Source organism: Nyctibius grandis, chromosome 2, assembly GCF_013368605.1.
Source record: "Nyctibius grandis isolate bNycGra1 chromosome 2, bNycGra1.pri, whole genome shotgun sequence".
Classification (NCBI taxonomy): domain Eukaryota; kingdom Metazoa; phylum Chordata; class Aves; order Nyctibiiformes; family Nyctibiidae; genus Nyctibius; species Nyctibius grandis.
In genome coordinates this window covers 36,493,713-36,507,207 of record NC_090659.1, presented here as the reverse complement: position 1 = coordinate 36,507,207, position 13,495 = coordinate 36,493,713, and positions in this window count along the sequence as shown.

Sequence of the window (13,495 nt, the reverse complement as noted above, 5' to 3'; positions counted from 1 at the left end):
TATATCAGGAGTAGGCATGAGAAAAAGTTAAGCTTTCCTTTCTCCCTTTTATGCTTCTCCTTTACCAGTGCTGGGGAGATTGAAAATAACTCCAGTCTCAGTGATGTCACCACCATTAGAGGCACGCTGTCAGCTTAATTTGCTTTCTGACTTCAGCAGGGGAAATAGAATCTGACTGCTGACTCACTTGTTAGGTCTGAAGTAAAGCAGTTACATTTATTTCATGTATTTGGCTGTTAAGTTTAGGGCTTTAAATATCCACTCCCTTTGTAGTAGGTACAGGTACTCCTATTCATGAAGGATAAAGGAAATGAAGAGTCTGAAATAAATCTGCACTTTGTTATCATAGAGAAGATGTTTTCTAAAGCAGGAATATATAAGATTTTTGCAGACTTGCCCTACTAAATAGTTTTCTTCTTTCATACTAGGCCACAGCAGTGGTCTAGTTGTTAGTTGCCTGAATGGTTGAGTTGTTACCTTAACCTCAGCCTCAGCAGCTGACGCAGAACCGATGATGTCAGCAAGGGATGGTTTGGCTGCAGATCCATTGTTCAGATGCTTTTATTTTTCTTTCTTGGCCTGTCCCCTAATATTTCTGAAAGATGAAGTGAAGAAATCTTGTGGAAAATCAGTGTGCAAATGGACCCTCTTTTATCCATTTCATGATCCTTCGTTTTCCAGGTACCTGTGACGTTGGGCAGTTGTTCTCTTGCCCACAAAGAATATTTCTGATGTCTACATGACATATTTTATGCACATTTTGGAAAAAAAAAAGGGTTACAATTTAGTTTGGACTGGCAAAGTAGCAACAAATGGAGACTTTTCCTGACAGCATACATTTTTTTGTCTCTCCTTCTTTATTTAAGTATCTGGGGGCAGGTCCTCTGCTGGCAGAAGATGAGAGGGGCTCTAGCTTTTTTAACCGCTTTGCATCTTCTGGGGTTTTAAAGCTTTGACTGCTACTGACTCATCTAAGCAAAGTGGAGTTGTGTCCGTAATCGAAAGATAAGGCATATTTGAATGCAATGAATGTCTCTAAATATTTAGAGCAAGGAAGAACACACAAGAAATAATAATAAGAAAAAAGATACAGAATGTTTCAGTCATGTGGTTTTTCTCAGGATGTTTAAGTAGCATTGCCTTAGTTTCAATTTATTCTTCTGTAATCCTTAGAAGTTATTTAATATCAGATCTAATCTTATTTTCTGCCTTTAACTTGCTTGTTTTTAGTTCCTCCTTCTAGAGTTTTGTTTGGGAGCTACTCCTTGCTGACTTTTTACCCTTTTGTTAGGATACAAAAGGAAAACATGCTGCCATATTTCTAAATTCTCATGGACTCAATGAATCACTTTTTAATTTGTCACACTTTTAATTATGTGCTTACCTTTTAATGATAAAACTGTGTATTTCTGTAAGAAAAAACAGGACTTCAGTGAGGCTTTTGACATGGTCCCCCACAACATCTTTCTCTCTATATTGGAGAGATATGAATTTGATGGATGGACTATTTGGTGGATAAAGAATTGGCTGGATGGTCACATCCAGAAAGTAGTGGTCAACGGCTCAATGTCTGGATGGAGATGGGTGACAAGTGATGTCCCTTAGGGGTTCATATAGGGACCAGTACTGTTTAATATCTTCATTAGTGACATAATGGGATCAAGTGCACCTGCAGCAGGTTTGCAGATGACACCAAGCTGAGTGGTACAGTTGACGTGCCTGAGGGATGGGATGCCATCCAGAGGGATCTGGACAAGCTGGGGAAGTGGGCGCATATGAACCTCATGAGGTTCAACAAGGCCAAGTGCAAGGTCCTGCACATGGGTTGGAGCAATCCCCAATATCGATACAGGCTGGGGAATTAAGGGATTGAGAGCAGCCCTAAGGAGAAGGACTTGGGGGTACTGGTGATTGAAAAGCTGGACATGAGCTGACAATGTGCAGCCCAGAAGGCCAACGGTATCCTGGGCTGCATCAAAAGCAGCGTGGCCAGCAGGTCGAAGGAGGTGATTCTGCCCCTCTACTCCACTCTCATGAGACCCCACCTGGAGTACTGTGTGCAGCTCTGGGGCGCCCAACATAAGAAGGACGTGGAGTTGTTGGAGCAAGTCCAGACGAGGGCCACGAAGATGATCAGAGGGCTGCAGTACCTCTCCTATGAAGAGAGGCTGAGAGAGTTGGGGTTGTTCAGCCTGGAGAAGAGAAGGCTCCAGGGAGGCCTTCTAGCAGCCTTCCAGTACCTGAAGGGGGACTACAGGAAAGTGGGAGAGGGACTTTTTACAAGGGCATGTAGTGATAGGACAAGAGGTAACAGTTTTAAACTGAAAGAGGGTAGATTTAGATTAGATATTAGGAAGATATTCTTTCCTGTGAGGGTGGTGAGACACTGGCATAGGTTGCCCAGAGAGGTGGTAGATGCCCCCTCCCTGGCAGTGTTCAAGGTCAGGTTGGACGGGGCTTTGAGCAACCTGATCTAGTTGAAGATGTCTCTGCCCATGACAAGGGGGTTGGAAGTAGATGACCTTTAGAGGTCCTTTCGAACCCAAACTATTCTATGATTCTATGATAAAACCCAACACAAGTTCAGGAAAAGGTAGTTCAGCTTGACTTTTTAGCTGGAGGAAGAAGCTAGTACTGGTGTTAATTACATGCTTTTAAAAATACAAATCTTCATTATAGCTATTGTTCCCAGTTCAAAATCAGTTAGATTTACTGTCTATCACAATTCCTAGCTGCAATTCTTAAGCACAAGGAACTGCCTCCATACAAAACGCTGCAATCAAGGACTTGCCAAAATTAAATAGATGCCCGCATCGACATGCTTATTATAACACTTATGATGTAATAAGTGCCGGGTGGATGCATGGACTACGACAGAATAAAAAATACAGAGTTATCCCAGCTTTATGAGTTTGTATTGGTTTGTAAGAGATATCTAATGCCCCTTTTTCAGAGGCATTCAGACAACATACTTTCAAAAAACTTCCTCTACGATGGAGAGGCAGGGTTAATTAAGGTTGAAAAGTGTTGGTTTTTCTAGCATGACTTTAGCACATTTTGATGGCAATGCAGCTAAACATCACTGTGTGATGATGCCCCTCCTTTCCGCTCTCAGCCATGCATCCGATGGCATGGCAGGAGATACCCATCTGCCCTCCAGCCCAGCACATCTTAGAGACAGCCTTGGGTGTCTGGACAGACTTCACCGCAGTCTCAAAGCTGAGGGGTGCAAGAGGAGTCTGACCAAATCGAGTGCTGACCCTCACAGGAAGAAGCAGACAGGTGCTGCACCTAAATACGATTCATCTTTCAGAGTATTGCATGGGAAGCCTCTGTATGCTGCCTGACAGTGGTGGGCAGTCAGCAGTGTGCTGGTGAACCTTCACTCCTTGGGATGAAATGTTTAAAAACCAAACAACTCCCAAACCAAGCAAACTAAAAAAGTGACTCCCAGTGCTTCAAGGTGCCAAAATACCTGCAGTGATAAGAGCAGGAGGGTTGTGGTCAGGGCAAAGGCTGGGAGTGGGCCTGAGAGCAAAACTCGGAGGAGGGCCAGCTGGGCAAACTACAACAACTGGGAAGTTGCTCAGATAAGCAGGTTCAGAGAAAGTCATAGTATCTGCCTTCCTGGTCCTGGAATGGATGGACAGACCTCGACCTACCTTGTTCACCTGCCTTGTCAAAGCAGACATGACTGCTGGGCTCCTAAGCCTGGGATTTTCATGCAGGAAAACAGTGAATTAACTTTTAACCATTATTTTATTTTAGATAGCGACAACAGCTTTTCTGTAGATAGTGTGGGCTTGTCCCATATCTGTCCTGGCTTTGCCTATTTTAAACAATGAGAAAGAGCACAGAGGTGTAGTCTAAGGCCATTTCCCCACCGTTGCTGTAGCCCTGCTTGGCCTTCCCATGCCTACACTCAGCAACCATCTGAGAAATGACCCTGAAAGAAAAGGCCTGTGCTCAGATCATACAGAAATGCCAATAAAACTTTTCCTCTTTAAACTTTCAGAGTGAGAAAACCATGGCAGTGCATATTTATTGTTTCTTTGATATCTTGGAGAAAGTGTTTTCCTCAGCAGCTCCCCTTACCCCTCCTGCAGCGATGGCATGAGCTGTCCCATAGTCTGTGCTCTCAGGGATTCCCCAGAGCAGTTCACCAGACTTTAAAGCTGTCTCAGGTCTAGGTCTGTCCATCCATTTGTTCCAGACCAGGAAAGTGAACAGTAGTCTAGTCCTTATCTTCTCCCTAATATCCCTCCCAAGTCCTGTTGCTGTCTTCCAGTTCATCCTTTTCTATCCCAGCTTAACATCTGGAGTAATTTAGTCTAAATGGCTTCTGTGAAAACACATGTCATGTATCTCTTCAGTGTTGGGTAATTCAAGGCCGAGGGGGTCAGTGTTCACATAGAGTGGGTGAGCGTGATTGACAGCATGGGAGCTTTGGTTTTCACCTCTTTGGGTTGGCCAGGAATGATGTAAGCTCAGAGAGAACTGGAGAGACAGTGGACAGAAATGGGACTTACAGGGCTAGCACAAGACAGACAAATAGTGCCAAGGTCCTAGGCAAGGGCTGGATATTTACATGGGAATATGGCCCACGTGTCCCAGAGTCTGCGTGACCTTTGGTTTTAGACACCAAGTTAGTACTAGAGATTTATTAGAGATAGATGGGATGGATCACAGAGTGGGATTTATCTGCCTAAATCGCCTTGGACAGCTACTATAAAGTTGATGAGCTTGGCCACTACCGTTTAGATGGCTAAAATCATATGAATTAAACCATTCCCTGCAGAAATATCCTGGGGAAAGTGTTGTGGGAGTGCCAGGTGGGAATGATGGAGGGGATGAAGTGCTTTGGGTTATATTAACTAATCAGAATCTGACTGTGAGCCACTAATGAGAAGCTTCCTTGAAGCGCAATGCTCAGATGTGTCAATTGAGGCAATTTTAGAAAAAAAATGAGACATATTCATGCAGGTGTGGGTGACTCTGCCAAAACCTTATCTGGAGTATTGCATGCACTCCTGAGCATCAGTGACTGAGGGAGAGGGAATTCAGACTGAAACAGGTGCAGAGAAGTGATGACAGTAATGAAAAGCATTTTGGAGAAGAGAGCTTGCTCAGCTTAGAAAAGCAAAGGCTGAAAGAGGTGATGGTTACTCTCTATGAATGCAGAACAGGTCAAACACCTGGAAGGGAGGGAGCCACTTATGCTAAACAGCAATACTGGCACAGGAATGAATGAGTATAAATTGGCCATGAATAAATGTAGATTGAAGGCTAGGATGGTTTATAACCATCAGAGCAATAAAGCTTTGGTTGTTTTAAAACAATGGAAATAAGAGAGAACAGAATCTACGTAGTTTTGAAACAGAACTTGGCCCGTTTATAAAAAGGAAGATGCAGGTTGTTTGACTGTAATAGCACATAGGTAGAACTTGATATACTGGGAAATTCCATCCAGTGCATTGCTTCTGGGTCAGTCTCTAACCTTTCTACTTGGGCAGACGTAGCCAGTGTCAATAACAGATGAAACTAAAGCTAAACTAAAGTTGAAATATTAGTGGCTTGCTCTGGGAGGATGGGTAGTTATTCAGAAGATAATATGCCCCTGTAGACAGCTGAATCAAGTTCCTTCTGGCAGCATTCAGGTATTTAGGCAACGTACAAACCTGATTAAATAAAGACAGCTAGGGTAAGGTAGAGAATAAAAAATAATGCCCTGTAACCAAAGTTTACATTACAGAGGTGGCATGGCAAACATCATTCACGTAAAGCCTTGAAAGCAAAGGAGTAAGATATTAGGGAAAAAGTATTTTCATTTCTACACAGTCTTTAAAACTCAAAATACTCAAGGACTGGAGACTTTCACTCTAATGTAACCAAGACAGCAAAGCACCACACAATTTCTGAGCTCTGAAAGAAAACCCTACTGGTGGCTGATCCCCATGACTGGAATAGGATATATTGGACGAGATGGGCCAAAGTTGTCCATTTCTAAATTTCTATGATGGTTATTTCTGAGAACAAATGGCATTTCTATACCATTTTCACTTCAGTGTATTATTCATCCCCAGGAACAGGAATCTCATTTTGGGATCTCTGATGCTAAAATTAGCGTTTCTGGTAGTGAAAACCTGCAGAATGTGATCCTCAAGGGTCAAAAAGAATGGTATAGAAAGGGAAGAATATAGATGTTAACATTAGAACCAACACTCTACACCTTTATTTTTGACCTCACAGGCTAAAACTACTTAAAACACACACATACCACTCTCAGCAGCTCTGCAGGGTTAGTACAAGAATGTCTTTTTTTTTTCCCTGTGAAAAAAGGAGTCTTAAAGTCTTTCAGATGAGAAGAGTCTCAAAGGTAACCACTTTTTCATCAAGTTCCACATTTTTGGATCTGAATTTCAGCACTGAATATTCCAGATACTATAAAAACATTAATGTAGTGCAACATAGTTTTAAGGCCATATCTCACTGATGCAGACCGTACTGGTTTAGCCACCCAGCCTGACAAACTGCTGCCAGTGCCAAGCCAATATATCTTTTTTTTTCCCCCATAATTATACCATTTTTATGCCAGAGTGAGGTTTCTCAGACATGCTATTGTTGTCAGGGACATAAGACTCCATTACCACTGTGCTGAAAACTCTTCCCTGCCCCCACAATGCTTTCAAATGGATCTTAGCTTTTACTAAACAGTGGTTTCATAATCACAGATTGAACGAAGTGTAGCTGAGCTTAATAGAAGTGTCATAGTACAGACATGGTCATTTTCTTATTTAACTCAAAAAATCTCTGAACAATACTATTTTTTTTTTTTAACCACCACCATTCCCTCCCAAGACCCAGATGCTGTATCAAAATTAAAAAAAGAAGTCTTTGACTGGAGTAGGGTAAGACATATGGGTGTCGTGCCAGAAAAGAATTAAAAATGAAAACAAACTGGAAAGCTGTATTGCACATAAACCATCTTCCAATTTCATCAGCAATTGATAAGCGGTAATTTGGGTTGATGTTCCTGTTACTTTCAGAAAGGAGTTCAAAGGTTTAAAGAAGTATCATAATTTTCATTGTATTAAGTCTCACTGTAATTGATAGAAAGGCTCTCACTGATCTAAAAATAGAAGACCAGCTAGCCTCTTCAATGGCAAATTATTATGGAAAGTCTTACGAAGTTTAATAGCAGCCATGGCTGGCAATGCCTGGTGGTACGGACAGGCCATGCTTACCCACGGCAGAAAGGCACTTGCTCCCCGGGAACTAGCACAAGCTCCTGACTAGCAGCAGGCTTCTGCTTGCAGGCTGTCGTCCTCAGGGTGGGTATTCAACCACCCGGACGCCTGCTGGAAGGGCAACAAGGCATCTGGCAGGAAACCCAGGAGGCTCCTGGTCTGCATAGGTGACAGGTCCTCATGGAAATGCCAGATGAGCTGAACAGCGTCAAGGGTTGACTCAACCTGCTGCTCACAAGCAGCAAAGAGCTGGTGACAGCTCTGGTCAGACAGGGCAGCCCTGGCTGCAGCAACCACAAGATGCTGGAGGTTGGGGTGCAGAAGAAGGCTGGAAGGTAAGCAGAGGACCCTGGGCTTCAGGGGAGCAAACAGAGGCTTGTTCAGGGATTGCCTCGCATGATCCCCTGGGGAGCTGCTGTGAAGGCAGAGGGTGCCCAGGAGAGCTGGCTGGTTTCTGAAGGCTTGCTGAGAGCTCAAGAATGAACCGTCTTGTCACGTGGGAAGGCTGTGAATTTCAGAAGAAGGTCTGCATGGCTAGACAGGAAGCTTCTCCTTGAACTAGCACACAAGAAGGGAGTGGAGAAGAGGTAGAAACAAGTATAGGCAGTATTAAGGAGCCTTAGGTACTTAGTGTCAAAATCAGGAAGGCCAAAGCCCAACAGGAGCTGAGACTGCCGAGGTGCACTGATGGGAACCAGACAGAGTCTGTGGGAATGCTAATTTCAAAGTAAGTTCAGGAAAAGCACGGGCCCATTGACAGGTGGAGAAGAAACCCTAGTTACAATGGAGCAAAAAAGGCTTAAGTATTCAATGACTTTTTTCACCTCAGTCTTCACAACCAAAGGCTGTTCTGGTACTGGAAGGATTTGGGATGGAGAGGGGCAGCCCTCCCTCAGTGGGGAGAGGACAAACAAGTGAGAGACTTGAAAGAAGTTGGATGTCCTCAAAACCATGGGGCTGGGTAGGATTTACCTGAAGATGCTGGAGGAACTGGCCAATGTGATTGTGGGATCAGTATATGGGGAAAGCATTTTTAAATTAAGCTTTTTTTTTAAATAGCAAGGGAGCTGTGAAGAAGAAAATGGAACATGCATGTGAACAATTTTAGCTGTAGCTGAGCTACATTAGCTGCACTGGCTATTATAATGAAAGAAAATCCCACAACTGTGAGTGGGCCATGGGATTTGAATTTCATATTTCTCATCTTACTTTTAGTTTTACAAGACATTACATACAGCAACCTTAATTTTTAAGACCTGGGATTTGGTGTATCCTATTTCTGAAACAAAAATGAAAGTTTTGCTGAATTTATCACTGAGGGAAGAGGGAAAAATCCAACACCAGGTGAAATGGTACTTTTAGAAGCTGGAATTGATACGCGCTTTCACAGCTGCCCTGGGTGAGATAAGCTGGTACACTGGTGAGATACTCGTTTGACATCTGGGGAGGAAATGCTGTGAGGAAGTGAGCTCTTACCGCCAGTGGGCTGAATCCGAAAGTTTGTGCTTAGTTTTAGCTCAGCCAAATGCTCATTCGACTCAGTTGGGTTTCTCTTCAGAGCTTAGATCTGCACAAGGACTGCGAGTCATGATCAAACTGACCCTCCCCCCCCAGTATTTACAGACCATTCTCTTTGTGAGTTGTCACTTGTGAATCTTAATTTCCACAGTCTGGCACCTGATCTGCCTAAGACTCCTATCACACTCATCTCAGCTCATCTTTCTCTGTGTTCTTTAATACGCAGCTACCAACCTTGCTACCTGTGCTTCCCACATACTGCCTTAGCAAGAGGGAGCACAAAACAGGGGGAGTAACTACCCATCTCACACTGTCACCTTTCTCCTAAAAGGGCAACCGTTTTGGCTGTCTCTTCTCTGCTATTTCCCCAGAACTTGTAGAAATATAATTTCTTGGAGATCAGTAGCTCTCTCAAGTTAAGGTACATTTAGCCAGAGTGTTCAAAAGTGAAGGTGGGCAGGCAGACAATGTGGTCAGATAAGCCCCATCTCATTCAGAAACTGAGCTAAACGTATAGTGAATCTAAGAGGGAAGAGAAAAAAGGAAGCTAAGGCTGGGAGTGAGAGCTACAAATGAGTCTCTCATTTTCCCTTTCATTTGCATCATTGGGAATTCTGCTAATTGGTTTGAATAGGAACTGAACTGGACCCTAATTCAGCTATGCATATTTCAAAGAAACACATTTAATTGAGGAAGCTAATAGTGAAGTTATAATTTAAAAAGAGGAAAAAGGAGACATTATAAAAGAAGCAATGATGCTTGTTCCTTTTTTAAAAATTTCTGTTTGATATTAATATTTGGACATTTATTGATACACTAATAACTGCTTTGAGGAACAATTAAAGGAAAAATGACTGGCTTTGGGGCTAGTTGAGAATATAAAATAAATGTCTTGATACACTGGAATAAATAGAAAGATAGAAATATTATCAGTTAAGAAACAGTGAAAGGGACTCATTTAAGACTGAATGCATAACCTCAGCATTACTATTTTCTGTCTTGCCGTGCTGTCCTGGTTTCACTGGAATTTGGTTTCAGTTTGTGGCTAGCCGTGGTGATCAAGGCCCTCAGCAGTTAAATCCGGGGCAGCTGACCCTGTCTGTCCCACAGGTGTATTCTATATCATTGACATCAAGCTCACTATAAAAGAGAGGGTTAGCTGGCAAAAAAAAAAGAGGGGGGGTGGCTTTTCATGCTCTTCTTCCTTCTCAATGTTTGTTGTTGTTGTTGTTGTTGTTGTTGTGATTCCTGAAGCAACTTGCCAGTGATTTGTGGATAAGTATACTTTTTTCTGTTTTGTGTTGTCACTTATATTGATTTCTTCGTTTCATTAAATCTGGTTAACTTCATCCTATGAGGCTCCCTCTCTTTTTCCCAATTCACTTCCTCATTTGGGGAAGGGACATTGGGTGAGAGAAAAACTGCTATTGTTTAGCCCTAGGTGCAGGCTAAATGAAGACACGTGCTTAGGCAATTTATATCTTCTGTAAGTGTATGTGGTTCTAATGAACATACAGGTGACACAGTGTTAATGTATATACTGAGATCAATTAACTTTCACCTGGGTTACCAGCTGTACATTCTGAATGCCTATAATGAAATATAGCTATGACAGAGTTTTGGTCTCCTAATTTTTTAAGCCTAAAACTATATTAGGATCTCTTCTAGCAATATCATCCATGTTAAACTTTCAACCTGCTTCCTTCAGATTCAGCACAAGATGAGCACTTGCTTTGTTAGTCTGACCACACAGTTTCATAATCATTGAGCACAGGTGTTATTAGCCCTTATGGACTTCATTTAGCAGAGTATGAACTAAGCAGGTGCCATGATTCACTGTGCATATTTATGCACAAGGGAGAAAAGGCAAAGAGAGAAGGGGAGAAGCTTTTCTGAGACAAGCTTATCTTCCTAGGAGCCTGCAAATGGCTGTGGGCACCTGTGATGTGCAACCTCCAGATGTTCGGAGGTGAATCAGGCAGGAACTGACTCTGCAACTTAATTCCTTGAGGAGCCAGAGAACATGCAGGCTTGATAAGAATCCATAGAAGCTTTCTACTTCGGGTTATTGTGCTTAAATTCACAGGCCATAATTTTTAAAAAATCAAACTAGGCATCCTGTGACAAAAGGGTGTCTACTGCCTGACAACCTTCTTTGCTCCTGCTTCTTTCTTCCTCCTATCTTCTTCCCCAAATGGGTCTTCTGTGTTATTCTCTCTAGGTGTCTTTGTCAGGGGCTCAGCATTTCACAACATAATTTATTGCTTAGTTACCATTGACCTCGGGTATTCAGAGCTGAAAACTGGTGTGCCCTGGACAATAGCCAAGGGTGCCCAAGAGTGACACATGAAAATGGCCTGTCAGGTTTCGTTGTTCTTGTTCACCCTGTGCTCGATGCAAGACCTGTCTGTCCTTGTCTCCTCCCATGGGTTCTGTGTCAATGAGGGGGCCAAACACAGCAGAGGAGGCAAAAGAGACCCACACTCAAAATGTTGTTTTCAGCCTGACCTCTCTATGCCTGATGAGATTTAAAAGCCAAAGAGGAAGACATTTCACAGAGGTCTGCAGTAGTCGGGGCTATTTGCTGGGCTGCTATGCTGCACAACTTTCAGTCCTAGGCAGTAAGCTGTCAAATTGGCTGAAGCATAGTATGATTTATAGAGAAAATTCACAATATAGGATGAATAACTATATACAGTCGAACTTCATGTGCTTATAAAAGCTACTCTTATTTATGTAGAAAGAGAATGGCTAGGATCTGAAACTGAACTGCTAAAGTGCCACTTTCTCATCTGATTTGTAAATTCCAGTTTTGGGCTGTACTTAGAGCTGTAAGCAGTGTTTTGAAAGAAGTTAATCTGAGAGCATGGAGGAGTGACTAATACCATTATTCTCCTTTTAGATTGCTTGCACAGAGTTTCTCTTTTTGATTAGTAAGAAGAATTCTCTACCCAAAAGGCCCATCTACTTGCAGCCTCTGCATTCATAGTCAAGGATTACTTTCATTTAAGACATTATTTGGATAATTTTCAAAATCTGCTCAGCATTTTCCTTTCCCATCTCTCATTTCTTCTCTTGTCCATATTCCTCTCTGGCTTTTACTTCACAGAGTGCTATCCAAAAAGGAAAGAGGTTGCTATGATCTTGCCTCTCTTCCTGCAATAGTTTTGAAGATTTAGTGTAGAGATAGTGAGAATCAAAATTACCCATCTTATGAGCTTCCAGCTCCATTTCCCATCTCTAAAGAAAGGGACACCCTTTATTAAAGAGACTATCATCACCTCCATAATCTAGAACTCAGCAATTCAAAAGTAAGTAAAAAAATCCAAACTCTTCTGCTGCTCAGGAGTTGTGCATTGGCTTAAACATTAAAGTTAACAGTCAAAATTAGGCACAGTCAGAAAGCGCATCTGCACGTCCAAACCCAGCTTGAGACACCTATGCTTCAGAAAAGGGAAAGCCTTCCTTGTCTTGCTTCTTTTCCAGACATTAATTCATCTGCTTTTAATAAGCTCCCTGTTTCTTGCAAGGCAATGCAGTTACTGGTGGCTCAAGCTTCAGCAGTTTGTTGCTGCTCTTTTTCTACTTCTCAGTTTCAGAAGAGATCACCGCATTGGGTTTGAACTTCCCTTCCAGCAGATGGTTGTCTCAGTTTCCCAATAAGCTACTCCATCCTTGTCAGGCATGATAACACTTTCTCTTCCTAAAGGCACTTGCACAGAAAAGCCTATGGCCTTTGCGGTTCCCTTCTGGGGCCGTCACAGCCTCTCAGGGGGAGGCAGTGTGTTTGAGAGTGCAAAGGAATAAAGCTCATCCTTAGAAATGTATCTTGACCCAAATACAAAGTTTCTCAATCCTGATAATTGTTCTTGGAATGAAATATTCCCATCTCTGACCTGTACTTAGCAATTGCTGTGAGCTTAATCTTCATTTGTTCTTTATTGATTTTACATTTTGAATTTGTTGGGAAGTACAAGGGTTTGATGCAGAACATACTTAGCTATAGGAGTCTTTTTATAGATTTCAAAGAGCTCTTTATTATTTGACAGTTCTCATTCAGTAGGAGGTAGACATTTCTGGCTCACAAATTGGTAACATTATTTTGTTTTTCTTTCATAAGTAACACTTAACTACTGTTTCTAATAATATTGCAGCTAAACAGATTCTAAATATGACAAAGTGTTGAAAACACTGATGTGCAGGGGAAGTTGTATAATTGAATAAAATCTTCACTTCTTATGCCCAACACTTTAATCTAATCCATCCATTCAAAGCCTAGAGGTTTCTTGGTCTTTCAGCTGCACTTATCTGATAAATGAGCTTTTTAAAATAGAGATGGGACTTGATTCAAAAGGAGTATTCAAACCTCTAAGTACTGGGAGGGTGTAGATAAACTGGAGCTTATATTAAAAGCAGCTGCTGTGCTAACAGTCTACAAAACCAAAAATAGGCCTGGAGTTGAATCATTTATTGAAATATCACAGTATTTGGTTATGGTGTAATCTGGTTCTCCATGTGTTATTCTACCAAACAAAACCCGATTCCAGTTTAAGAGCAGTATCATTATCTTCTGGAAGGCATATGCTGTTACTTGCCCACACTGACAAGCTACACACACGTGTGCTGGGAACTGGCTGTGGCTTTGACAGCTGGTCCTAACTAATTGCCTCCAGCAAGATAACATGGTCCTGGAGTTTGATGAACTACTTTTTACGATAAGGGACAATTGG